Genomic DNA, 13,447 nt, shown 5'->3' on the forward strand with positions numbered 1-13,447 from the left:
AAGCCAGAAGACCATCTTAAGGCGCAAGCACGAAGAAGCAAACTATCATTTCTATGGTGGCTGAACGAGCGCAGCGCCAGAATTCCATCCAGTAATGATTTTAGGAAACTAGACGTTTGCCGACTTCCAGACGTTTATTTCCTGAACTGGACGTTTTAGGAAGTTTCGGCCGGGTAGCCAAAACTACCGGTTGAGACTTTGTTGTCTTTCCCTGGAAGTCGTTTTCTGCTAATATCCACACAGTGGACAGTCTATTTTGTTTGCTACTAGAGTGCTGATTGCCTGGCAGCTCATGTCTCTTTCTGACGCGTACCCTAGCCCAGCCAATCAGACCGTCAGCAGTAGACGAAGTGGACACTTACAGAATATCCCCCCCCCCCACAAGGTAGCCTTTTTCGCAAAGTCCTGTTCTCCAGAGCCCCACTGAAGGAGTTGTTCCTTCGACCAGTACATCTCTAACATTCAAGGGTACAGTCTTCGTACTTGCAATGTGATGAAGTGACGCAAGCTTAGGAACACATTCTTTTCCCCTGAATTCTTTTCTGCGAAAGAGACGGCTCACCTCCTCCATGAAGATCACGGTGGCCTCATTAGGCAGCTGCACTCGGATTTCTAGTAGAGCTTGGGTTCGCTCTCTGCGTACGCCGCTTGTGAATGCTTGCAGGAAGCCGCTTCGAAACAGGTGCCACGGCGTTAAGGCAGCTATTCTATTCTCGAACCACGTTCAGCCGGCGTCTTCCAATGCTAAAAAAACATGTCGCAGCTTCTCCTCGGAGTCCCAGTTGTTGAACGTTGCAGTTCATTCATAGGTCTCCAGCCAGAATTCTGGGGCTTCAGACGATGATCCATCGAAGGTTTGTGGGTAAGGTTGGTGGGTCCAGAGGTTGTTGCAGCAGAATGGTGGACACTGAGGTAGCTCGCTTCTTCTTGAGCTCTCTGATCTTTTCGAGAAAAGGTACGTATTCCAGTAGCAGTCCTTGCTGCCTACGGCTAGCTCGCTGGTCCTTGGCGATGTTGGTGTTGTCCACGGGCATCGATCACGGCTTGGCGGGGGCGTTCAGTACATGAATGCACTAACACCTCTACAAGATGTCACGTATTAGTGACGGTGAAGAAAGCAGCAAAGCTGTAAATGACAGAACTAGCGTCTTACTGGGCAAACCTGTGTCCCTAAAATCCATAATGTAATAATTGAATCTAAGCTTATACGCGGGGCCTCTACTAAAGGGGCAGTGGTTTTGCCATGTAAATATCGATAATGAATTATTCTAAGCTTAAACGCGGGGGCCTTAACTAAACGCGCAGCGACATGAAGCAAAAAATAAAAACACGATAATCGCTCTAAAGCTGCAGTAATCAACGGGCGATTGCTTGCATTCTTCGTCGAACAGCCGCGATCCACCACCACCGTCACTCTTGCTCGTGAAGCAGCAAAGGAAACTTAATTTGTGCCTGGCGAGTTTTTTGTACGTGTTAAAGCACCTAACTACGCAACAGTCCTTTTAAGACATCGCTGAAAGCTTACATGAGCGTTAAATCACAATCAAGAACACAAACGTGACAGCACGCGCATAGGCGCTGACGGGAATAGTGCTGCCTGAGCCCGCGTACGCTTCGTAGCATGGGCGACAGGCGGCGTTGTCGGCGTTGCGCGCATGGCGTATATTCTAGGCACTATAGTTTTATCAAGGGCGCTGCGGAATAGCCTGCCGCATACTCTACAGAAAGCGGCTTGAAGCAATGATAAAGGCGTCTGGATTCTCCACCAGCTCCATGTGGAGGCTCGGCCACATTAGTTCTTCAGCGCACTCATCACTGTTATTTATATAGAACACAGATTCTACGCAGTAACAGTTCGTAAATTTCCCCACCTGCGCAAGTCTGCAGTACTCTTTCAAGTCTTGATCTAGAGATTGGTTTGGTCTACTTGGTCTGCCAATAGGCGCATTGAACCTCAATAGTACAGTGGAGCTTAGCAGAACTTTCAAGTCTCTGTTCATTTATTTAGTTGTGGAAGGTATTCTCGCGGTGAAACTGAGGCAGCAGCAAGCGTTCGCTTCTCGCTGCCATCGGTCTTCATCACCTGAGCGTTTTGACAGCAGGTGCTCGTGGTCGTCGAGAGAGATGTGTCTGTCTGTACGTACGTGAGACCATGCTTGTCATAGGTGTGCCTAACAGTTCGGGGCACGTGTGCCCCTCCCCCGACAGTCAGAATTGAAAAGGAAAAGTAGGCCATTTACCCGCCTCTCTACGCGCACACAGTTGTGAAAGTGGGCACTGTTGGCTGCACACTGCACAAATACAACAAAACAACAGCTGAGGCCAAGTTCTGTCACAGAATCGGGTTGACATAGGTCCGGTTTATTTATCGCTTATCCCCTGCTTTCTGGCCTCGCCTCCACGTGGTGCAGTATAAGGTGCGTTACTCCGTACTTTGCGGTGCGAAACGCCTGCGGGACGTGCCTTGCACGTCTGCATTACTGAGAAAGATAATGCTAGGCTGTCCAAAACAAGTTTAATTTACCATCACTTGCATGATCCCGTGTTTGTTGGGGCCGACTAACCTAACCATCTTTAAGAACACAAAATTATATTTCCTTTTGTAATTTACCGTTATTTCATCATTTTTGCCATTTTAGCGATCTTGATTCTAGATTTTCTTACTTTTGTCTGTTTACGGCAAAGTTCGCTATTTAGCAATCAGCGGCATTTTTAATGACTTCAATCAACAGTTGGCGATATTTTAAGTACTCGTTGGTTATACAGGTTGCTTGAAAAATGGCCTTGATGAATGTGCTTTGGTATTCAAATGCCACATGTAAGTGGCCGAAACTCGCTGCACAATGCATAGGCTCCGGGACCATGATGAACCAACAGTTGCCTTCACATTAGTAGCCTACAAATTGTTATAGTGCTTCACAGCACAGTGGTCGCCATAGCCTTGACATTGAAGTCACTAAATAGACGTTTATTTATTATTCACAGAACCTACGGTGTCACTTAATCCATTCGATTGGTAGACGCTTGGAAAGCGTGTTAGAGAACTAATTACCAAAACCAAGTAGAATAACCTTTCCGTTGAGATTTAGAACACAGCAGATGAATAAGACATATTCACTATTGGAACGGCTTTGCTCGTGCACGCGCGACTGAACAAATCGCTTCTGCTTCTCACATCTTTGGGACCAATCAGTACGTCAGTGTATCTTTAAGCTAGATCAAGTGCGAAAAGATGGTATTTAGCCTGTACAAAGCTCGGATAATAGTCATTGGCATGTTCTAAACATGCGTCCAAGCGCGTTCCAAAGAATCTGGTTATGTTACCACGAAGATTGACAAGCACAAAAAATTTAGGGATAATATGCAGCCTAAATGTAATTTCACGCTAGGAAATCTACGTTGCCTATATTCTTTTGAATGGTGCAGGATTTGTAACCTTCCAACCTGAAGATAATGAAAAATTCAAGCTGTCATAATCCAGTATGTAAATATTAGAGGTAGACGATCGAATATGGACTTTTTGAAATGCGAATCGAATACGTATAGTAAGTATCGAATATCGAATAGACAAACGCAGACGCACAGATTTACAGCAGCAAATTTTTTTTCAGTATAGTTAGGAACACGCTTGCACGGAGCAGAGAGTTTTAAACACACGATAACAACAGTTATGAAAAGAACTACACGAATAGCCACTTGAAACCTTTAATCCTGGTGGTAAACAAGCTTTCCAATAATGACAGGCATTTGAAACTGATCAATTTCTCTAAAGCGCTTAATAAATATTTCTTGAAAAAATATCAGAACTTATGCAAAAACAAAAAAAAAACGCTAAGGAGGTATTTCTTTGCCCTAGAAAGAACACAGAGCCTTTTACAAGAACAAACATCATTGGTTGTAACGGAAGAAATAAAACTCCCACATGACCAGGCTGCAACAAATACCAATTGGTAGGTCATAAGCACAATTTAGCCGATTGTCAAGTATTCGACGAAAAGAAGGGGAACCGAGGAGCCCGGTTTTGTAAGAACGCTGGCACGTATTTGTTAGTCAGGACCATATGACAACAACAGATAATGAAGAAATGGAAAGCATACGATAAATTATTTGTAGTTTCAAATTGAAGCCCAAAAATGAGAAGCTCGTGAGAAATGGAGTAAAACTCAAATTTCTGACGGTGAGAGACGAATCCACAACCTCTGCATTACGCGCGCGTTGCACTACGAATTGTGATAAAGCGACAACGGCGGTTCCCACGTCCATGCAGAATTGCGTATTTATGTTTGTATACAAGATCCAGCGTGTTAATCAGCGCAAAACTTCCACCGCAAAGCTGAAGAAAAAAGTAAATTGTGGGGTTTTAAGTGCCAAAACCACGATGTGATTATGAGGCACGCCGTAGTGCCTGGGGACCCCGGAAATGTGGACCCTCATATGGTTGCTTAGCGTGCACCTAAATCTAAGTACTCGGGTGTTTTTGCCCCCATCCAAATGGGGCTGCAGTGGACGCGATTCGATCCCGCGACCTCGTGCTTAGCAGGTCAAAACCGTAGCCAATAAGCAACCATTAAGGAACACGCAAAACCGAAAACAACGCTTGTATCACCGATCTAGTTTCTGCATTGCGCAAAAAATCTTGTCGCTGTTTCACTTCTCATAATTATAATTTGCGATAGTGTCATCAGCAGGTGGAGAACAGTAACCCGATTTCAACAGTTGGTTGTTACGAAGTATTTGGTTACTTTTGATACTCGAAAATACTGAACAGTACATTTTTGAATACAAATAAAATATTCCCCACCAACTATTCATATTCGAAACTTCTATATTCGCCTATCCTATAGTAAATACATTACTAAAGCTAAAGCCCTCCGTACTCTGTTCGTAAATTCACCGTTTTCCTTCAGCTGCACGAACGTTAGACCAACATGACACGTATAGGTAAATTATTTACTTCACGCTAGGTTATATTAAAGTGTTTCAAAATACCTACATTCATAAAATCCCCTTCGCAGTTACAGCGACAGTTTCAGTGACTTTTTTTGTCTCACTCCAGTGACACGCTTCCTAAAACTTTGGCAACGCTAGACTGTAATCGTTCATAATGTACAATTTAAAACTTTATCTGTCCATGACAAAGATATATTTCACTGACGCATTTTCAGCCTTTTCTATTGGAATGGCGATCGGGTAATCTGCAAGAGAGGGGAACGTAACAGTGTACGTGCCAGCTGGACCCGCTTTGAGTTTGCATTCTCCACCCATTCGTAAATGTGAACATTTGTATAACCTCCAATGAATCTTCATCATCATCATCAGTCTATTTACGCCCACTACAGGGCAAAGGCCTCTCCCATACTTATACAACTACGCCGGTCACGTGCTAACTGTGGCCATGTTGTCCTTCGAACTTTTAATCTCATCATCCCACCTAACTTTCTACCACCGCCTGCTACACTTCCCTTCTCTTCGAATCCAGTACGTAACCCTTAATTACCACCGGTTATCTTCCCTCCTCATTACATGCCCTGCCCATGCCCATTTCTTTATCTTCATTTCAACTAAGATGTCGCTAACTCGCGTTTGTTCCGTCACCCAATGTGCTCTTTCCTTACCCCTCAACGTTACACTCATCATTGTCTTTTACATAGCTCGTTGGGTCGTCCTCAATTTAAGTTGAACTCTTTTCGTAAGCCTCCAGGTTTCTGCCCCGTAGGTGAGTACTGGTAAGACACAGCTGTTATACACTTGTATCTTGAGGGATATGGCAGCCTGCTGTTCATGACCTGAGAATGTCTGCCAAACACACCCCAGCCCATTCTTATTCTTCTTATTATTTCAGTCTCATGATCCAGATCCGCGGTCACTACCTGTCCTAAGTAGATGTATTCCCTTACCACTTCCTGTGCCTCGCTACCTATCGTAAACTGCTGTTCTCTTCCAAGACTGTTAAACGTTACTTTCGTGTTGTGCAAATTAATTTTTAGATCCACCCTTCTGCTTTGCGTGTCCAGGTCAGTGAGTATGTATTGCAGTTTGGCAATATCATCAGCGAATCGCTACTTACTAAGGTATTCTCCATTAACTCTTATTCCCAATTCTTTCCAATCCAGGTCTCTGAATCCCTCCTGTAAACACGCTGTGAATAGCACTGGAGAGATCGTATATCCCTGCCTGACTCCCTTCTTTATTGGGATTGTGTTGGTTTCTTTATGGAGGACTACGGTGGCTGTGGAGCTGCTATAGATATTTTGGTATTCTTACATACGGCTCATCTACACACTGATTCCGTAATGACTGATGAGGTTCCGACTGAATCAAACGCTTCCTCGTAATCAATGAAAGCTGTATATAAGGGGTGGTTATATTCCACACATTTCTCCATCATCTGATTGATAGTGTGTCTATCATCTATTGTTCAGTAGCCTTTACAAAATCCTGTCTGGTTCTTTGGCTGACAGAAGTATAAGGTGTTCCTGTTACTATCCGCGATTACCTTAGTAAGTACTTTGTAGACAACGGACAGTAAGCTCATCGGTCTATAGTTTTTTTTAGTCTGTGGCGTTCCCTTTCTTGTGGATTAAGATTATGTTAGAGTTCTTCCAAGATTCCAGTGCGCTCGAGTTCATGAGGCATTGCGTATACAGGGTGCCCAGTTTTTCTAGAACAATCTGCCCACCATCCTTCAACAAATCTGCTGAAACATAATCCTCCCCAGCTGCCTTCCCCCTTTGCATAGGTCTCAAGGCTTTCTTTATTCTTTCGGCGTTACCTGTGGGATGTCAAATTCATCTTGACCGTTCCCTCTTCCATTATCTTCGTGGGTGCCACTTGTACTGTATAAATCTCTATAGAAGTCATCAGCCACTTGAACTCAATATACATATTAGTAATGATATCCCCGGCTCTGTCTCTTAACGCATATATCTGATTCTTACCTATTTCTAGTTTCTTCTTCACTGCTTTTACGCTTCCTCCGTTCCTCAGAGCATGCTCAATTTTATTCGTATTATACTTCATTATGTCAACTACCTTACGCTTGTTGATTAACTTGGAAAGTTCTGTCAGTTATATTCTAGCTGCAGGGTTAGAGGCTTTCATACATTGGCGTTTCTTAATTAAATATTTCGTCTCCTGCGATCGCTTACAGGTATCCTGTCTAACGAAATCACCACCGACTTCTATTGCACACTCCTTAATGATGCCCATAAGATTGTCGTTCATTTCTTCAGCACTGAGGTCCTCTTCCTGAGTTAAAGCCGAATGCCTGTTCTGTATCTTGCTCCGGAATTCGTCTATTTTCCCTCTTACCACTAACTCACTGATCGGCTTCTTATGTACCAGTTTCTTTCGTGGCCTCCTCAAGTCTAGGCTAATTTGCGATATTACCATCCTATGGTCACTGCAGCGCAACTTGCCGAGCACGTCCACATCTTGTATGATGCCAGGGTTAGCGCAGAGTATGAGGTCTATTTCATTCCTAGTCTCGGCATTCGGGGTCCTCCACGTCCACTTTGGGTTATCCCACTTGCGGAAGAAGGTATTCATTATCTGTAAATTATTCTGTTCGGCAAACTGTACTAATAACTCTCCCCTGGTATTCTTATAACCTATGCCATATTCTCCCACTCACTTGTCTCAAGCCTGCTTCAGTATAGTGTATATTGTTTTGACTTTACCGATTGCCAATTCCACGTCTTCATGGAAGCTTTCGAACTTCCTGGTCATCATGACTGGATGTAGGAGCGTAGACCTGTGCGACCTTCAATTTCTACGTCTTATTAAGTTTCTCAACAAGACCTGCCACCCTCTCATTAATGCTACAGAATTCCGGTATGTTACCAGCTATATCCTTATTAATGGGGAATCAGATTCCTAGTTCTCGTCTCTCCGCTAAGCTTTGTAGCACTGGATATGCTTTTGTCCTCCTAACCTCACTGAGCCCTATTAGATCCCATTTACTGCCCGCTAATTCCTCCAATAGCACTGCTAGACTCGCCTCACTAGATAACGTTCTAGCGTTAAGCGTTGCCAAGTTCAGATTCCAATGGCAGCCTGTCCGGACCCAGAGATATTTAGCACCTTTTGCTGCCTCACAGGCCAGACAGCCGCGTGGACAGTTGCTTCGAAGCTGCTGGGGACTGAGGGCCGGTGTTTGAGTGTTGTATTCATATAGGAGGTTGTGGCAAAGTACTGCACCAGGGTGGCCAATGCTGCTCTGGTGAGGGAGTGCGTTACCGGTTCTGGTCACCGGGATCAGGCCGCACTCCAGGCCTGTTTATGCAATTTTATCAATACGTAGATTTTCTTTTTTTCAATCCAGTGGAAAATTGCGCGGCGCCAGGATTCGAATCACGATCCTCTTGCAGGCGAGGGGGATGCTCTACCTCTATGCCACCACTGCAACGTTTCCAACAATAGTTTCCAACAAGTCAACATGTCATTAACACATTAAATAAAAGAACGTGTCATCGTTGATAGGTAGGTGCGCTAACCTAACTTCCCCTGCCCTTGGAAGGAACCATGGAAGGAAGCCCTCAGAAGGAAGCTTTGTGGTGGTAAAGCATACGAAAAAAGAACATGTACTGCAGATGTCAAAAGGGGAAATCGTATGCAGGGTAGTGCAGCTGCCGTTGTTGGCGTGGGGCGTCAGTACGGACCAAGTAGCGGTGGCAGAACGAACCCAGGTGGCACGTGCTTGGAATATTGCTTTCCAATATATATATATATATATATATATATATATATATATATATATATATATATATATATATATATATATAGTGCGCCTGCGGCAGAAAGGATGCTGCACATAAGCCACCAAGGTTTGTGAGTGGTGGCACTGGCTCTAACGCTCCCGGGGTTAGTTCTTGTAGTAACACATAAATACCCCAGAAAGTGGATGGGGAGATGGCGCCGTGCTAGCTTTATTGGTAGAGCACAGCATGCGTAATGCGAAGACGTGGGATGGTTACCTACCTGCGGCACGTTGTTTTTTCATCCACTTTCAATTCAATTTATTTATAATTTATTTATTTCAATTAGTAAGTATAAGTAATTTCCCCTCTGTTGTCCATGGTGTCCTTATTTGTTGGCCTCTTATGACATGATTAATAAAAATCGGGCCCCTTGGTTAACCCCATTTCAGCTCCAGAGAGGAATTTGGCGTTTTCTCATCGGGTGAAGGACTGCTCTGCACCTTGGATTTCTGCCACGGGTAAGGGACCTGAATTCATTAGATTTGATTTCTTGCGGCGACCTAGTACCCATACGACTATTCTGAAAAGCTTGCTGAGGTTGCTGCATTTGTCATAGGTATATTAGATGCGCTTCTGAATGGTCTGCAATGGTAACTTGAAAGAACCTTAATTGGTGAAGGACCTTTACCCTGCAGCATATCTTGGGGCCAAACATTGAGTCAACAGAACCAATATGCTCTTTTCCTCCAGATTGTTCGGTTGAGAATCTGTTCAGTTTAACTATCTCAAGGCAGAAGATTTGCCGAATTCTTCTGGCAGTACCTTCTCTATTTAGGATCGAATATTTTTAGCATTTCAGAGACCCGATTCGCTACAAACGCTTCCTTCTTTTTCTTTTTTTTATTGTCCTCTGATACAGTCAAGATTATAGCGGGGTCGATTCAAGACGCCGTTATTCCTAAATCATTGAATACCTTCTGATCTATAGGTTGGGCTATCCTACCTGCAACTAGTGCTCCCATTAACTCAAGCTTTGGTACTGCCAACTTGATGGGTGTCACTCTAACAATACTGAGCATGAAGATTCTCCGAATAGCTTGAATTTAGTTTTGAGAGCGGACATATGCCACTGTCACTAGGCATAGGTGCACGAGTCACAGACTATGAGTACCTCGAATTTCTCTGGTCGGCAATCTGTTGGTGAAAATAGGTAGCGAGATGCACTGAATTTTTTTAGTTTCTACAAGCGGCTAGTGCATGTGACCTGTTTGCGCTCATGCTCCTCCGGAAGTCGAGTTCCATTCAAGTTTTTCGATCTATAGCAGTTGAAGAAACATTTCACCTTGGACGCTAAACAGACAATATATCCTAAGGGTCCGAAGATTCCACGGATAACACGAAGTACTGAACGATTCGTAGGTCGCGTATTACTCAAAGCAAGAAGTGCACAGTTCATGCTCAGTTGCAGGGTGTCATCCCTGTTTTGTGCTATATCAAATGCTTTACACGTTTTTAGGTGGCAGTATTGCATCTTGCCTGTGAAATTTCAGATGCGCTTCACCGGCGTTATTAAATTGTTCGTGCAGGAAAACAGAGTTCACCGACGATTTCATCAGCATCATTCCTGCGTACAAGTTCATTCCATCTTCTTTGCAGTTCAATCCAGTGAGCGAATCGTCTACATAGAACGAAAGCTTTAACTGATCTGCCATCATGCTATTGTCGCTAACGACATTGTCCAGATGATGTGGAATGGTTGCTTACAACAGCCGTGAACTTGTGGTGTGTGGTGTCCCTAAAAGGGGAGTCAAGTCATGCGCCACCTCTTCCAGTTGATCAAACTCAAATTCTGTGTGCATCGTTCTAATGCCAACACAAACTAAGAGCTATCGCGGTCTCTTTCTCGAATTGAAACTTTCAGAAACGCCTTCGGCACATCAGTAGTTAATCTCATACGTTGAGACGGAAATTTCAGTAACAGTTCTAGAACTTCGAGAATCAAATTTACTCGTTTGTCCAGAGACTCATTAATTGACGGAAAACTGGAGAGAGGAGGCGTCAGAAGCAACTAGTTTCGTTGTTAAACGATCTTCTTTCAGCACTTCCCGGTGAGGCATATATTAGATAAGCGGCACCTACCTCTCACATTAAGGCGCGAGCTCTGCTTGTTCATCAGTAATATACTGCATTACCTTTTATTATCCTAGCAGCAATTCCCTTTCTTTAAAAGCTGTCACAAGAAAGAAATAGTTATTCGCAAAGTTTCGCTGCGGTCGCCCTTCAAGTAGTCAATGCGACCCCTTCTTCATGGAAGAAAGATTTTGTAATAGCCATCGACTATAATAATAAACGATTAGAAGCTCTCAGGTAACGCATTCTGCTCAGTTGCGTCTTGCCATTAGGAATTCTCAGGGTTTCCAGTTCCCAAAACTGAGAGCTGTGCTGACTTGATCTTTGTCGTCCTCAGCATTTACAGGGTTTTGCAGTACACACAGCATGTAAAGCGAACTAGCGTGTTAAGATCTATTTCCTGTAGTACCTAAAAAGTACAACAAAAATTATAGTTCATGGGAACAATATTTGAATTCATGTGCCGTGTAATTTGAACTGTCAAAATAAATAACATCTGGTAATAATCAATCAGGTGTCCTCTGCTATCATCTCTTTTGCTTGATTCAGACATAGCTCCGTCGCCCTTTCTTTATTTCGTGCCACAAATTTATTTACAAACATAATGCTACTGACATAAACATGAATTGCTTGGAAAATCACGGAACTTTTCACTACATTCAGGCAGCACTTTGCGTTGTGCACTTGGTTCTGCCATGTGAAGCTCAAAAGGCGATCTTTCTGGCTCCTTCACAGCTTCATTTTGCCGAACGTGTTGGAATGCAGAACAAGATCCCCGGCTACCGGAAGCTTCAGTTTCCTCGCTGTATCTTGCGTCACAAAACTTTGGTTGCCTCCATCTATCACGGCTCATACAAAGCATCGTGGAGCGTCGGAACCTGCCCAGGCTGGAAACAGTCGGCATAAAAACTGGCTTTTCCCTCTTGCCTTTCTTGGAGTCGGATGTAGCAGCATTATACACTTTTTCAGCATGAGAAGCAGGCGATAACGCACTGCTGCCACCTTATTACAAGGAGAAGCATGTAGAGTTTTGCAGTTTACTAAGTAACGCTTCGACGACATTCACCTCAATGATGTGCCTTCATAGTGCAGCAAAAATAACGGAATTCACGGCTAAGACTGACTGTCTTTCTCTTATCTGACATGAGGGATCGGCATTCCTTTAAACGGTGGGGTATGTCGCATCAAAAACAGTAGGCTTCTTTCCTGCTGTCAGAATTGAAAGAATATTGAAAACATGAAACGTGAGGCTTCGAAAGAGGCCGTTGGTGATCGCGCCCAACGGAATCCAACCGCCTGAAGGAGCAAATTGCCTGCAAAAGTGATCTGCGTCCAAAAGGCATTTGTCTGCCTATTGAGTGCCTGCAAGAGGCAGGCGCAACGACTGTTCTGTTTGGAATATGGACTGAGTTCTCCCCCGACTGCGGTTCTGCAAACTTTAGGGAAATGTTCCTAGACGTGCAGATGTTACGCCTTCTTTAGAGGAAAGCGAGAATTAATTCATATCTAGAAACACTTTGCGCATGACATGGAGGAAAGAGAAAATTACAGACGTGATAAAAAACCACTGTGCAATGCCGCGATGACCAATCATAGACTGCTCACGTGACGGCATGTTTTGATTCAATCACCGCATGTTACAATCACATAAGCATGCGAAATAAGATTTATGATGGTAGTGCAGTTTAGTGAACGCATCCCGCCTTGTAAACGACAGTGTTTGCATTCTCTAGGATCGTCCACGATGCATTCCGACTGTGCTACTCCTGTTGGTGCATCTAGCTGCGCCGACGCATTTTGTGCGCTTTGAATGAATACTTTACCAGTAACCGACCAAACAAACGTGTGTTGCTACAACGATCAAAGCAGCAGAGGACACGCTTGGCGTAAGCCAACACATATACCTAGCTTCGAGCACAAGGTGGTCGTGATGCTGAGCAGACGACTGTACGCGCTGTGCTGAAGTTTACCGGAACCTGCCGTCGTCTGCATCAGCAGTCTTCTACATAGTATCATTGTTGATATTGTTACGAGGATGTTGGAAGTATAGAAGAGTATATTTACAACGGATATATACAAAATGAGTCTGAGTAGTTAAGATGACTGACCACCAACAACCCGCAGCAGCCAGCGTCTCGCAATCTTCTTCTTCCTAGCTTCGTTCATCCTTCCGAAACAACATTTTTGGGCGAGCTGTGACATGAAAAGAATTTGGCCGGTTATCTGTCTGCTTAGCTGCAACTGACTTAAATGTGCAAGCCTAGTAGTAGCATGTCAGCACACGGCATGCAAAAAAATTCGACTTAATAATTCGAAAAGGCAGTAATGATGACAAGCATCTCTTCACTAATTGAATCTTTCATAGACTTCATGGATCGCAGTAAATTCACCTTTTAGCAGTTAAACTGAACAAATAAAAAATCCAAGGACACCTAAATACTTTTTTCGAGTAATGAATCAAAAAGCATTAGTGTCGAATTGAACATCGCACAGTGTTCCAAATTAGCGCTACGAGTAACGTACCATAGCGGTACGTGGTGCCCGAGCCAGCAAGCAGCCGCACCCTGCGGGGCCAACGCTACATGCGACTAAGGTCCTGCGCGTCTTGAGACCGAGGA

Source organism: Dermacentor andersoni, chromosome 3 (assembly GCF_023375885.2).
Source record: "Dermacentor andersoni chromosome 3, qqDerAnde1_hic_scaffold, whole genome shotgun sequence".
In the NCBI taxonomy this organism is placed as follows: Eukaryota; Metazoa; Arthropoda; class Arachnida; order Ixodida; family Ixodidae; genus Dermacentor; species Dermacentor andersoni.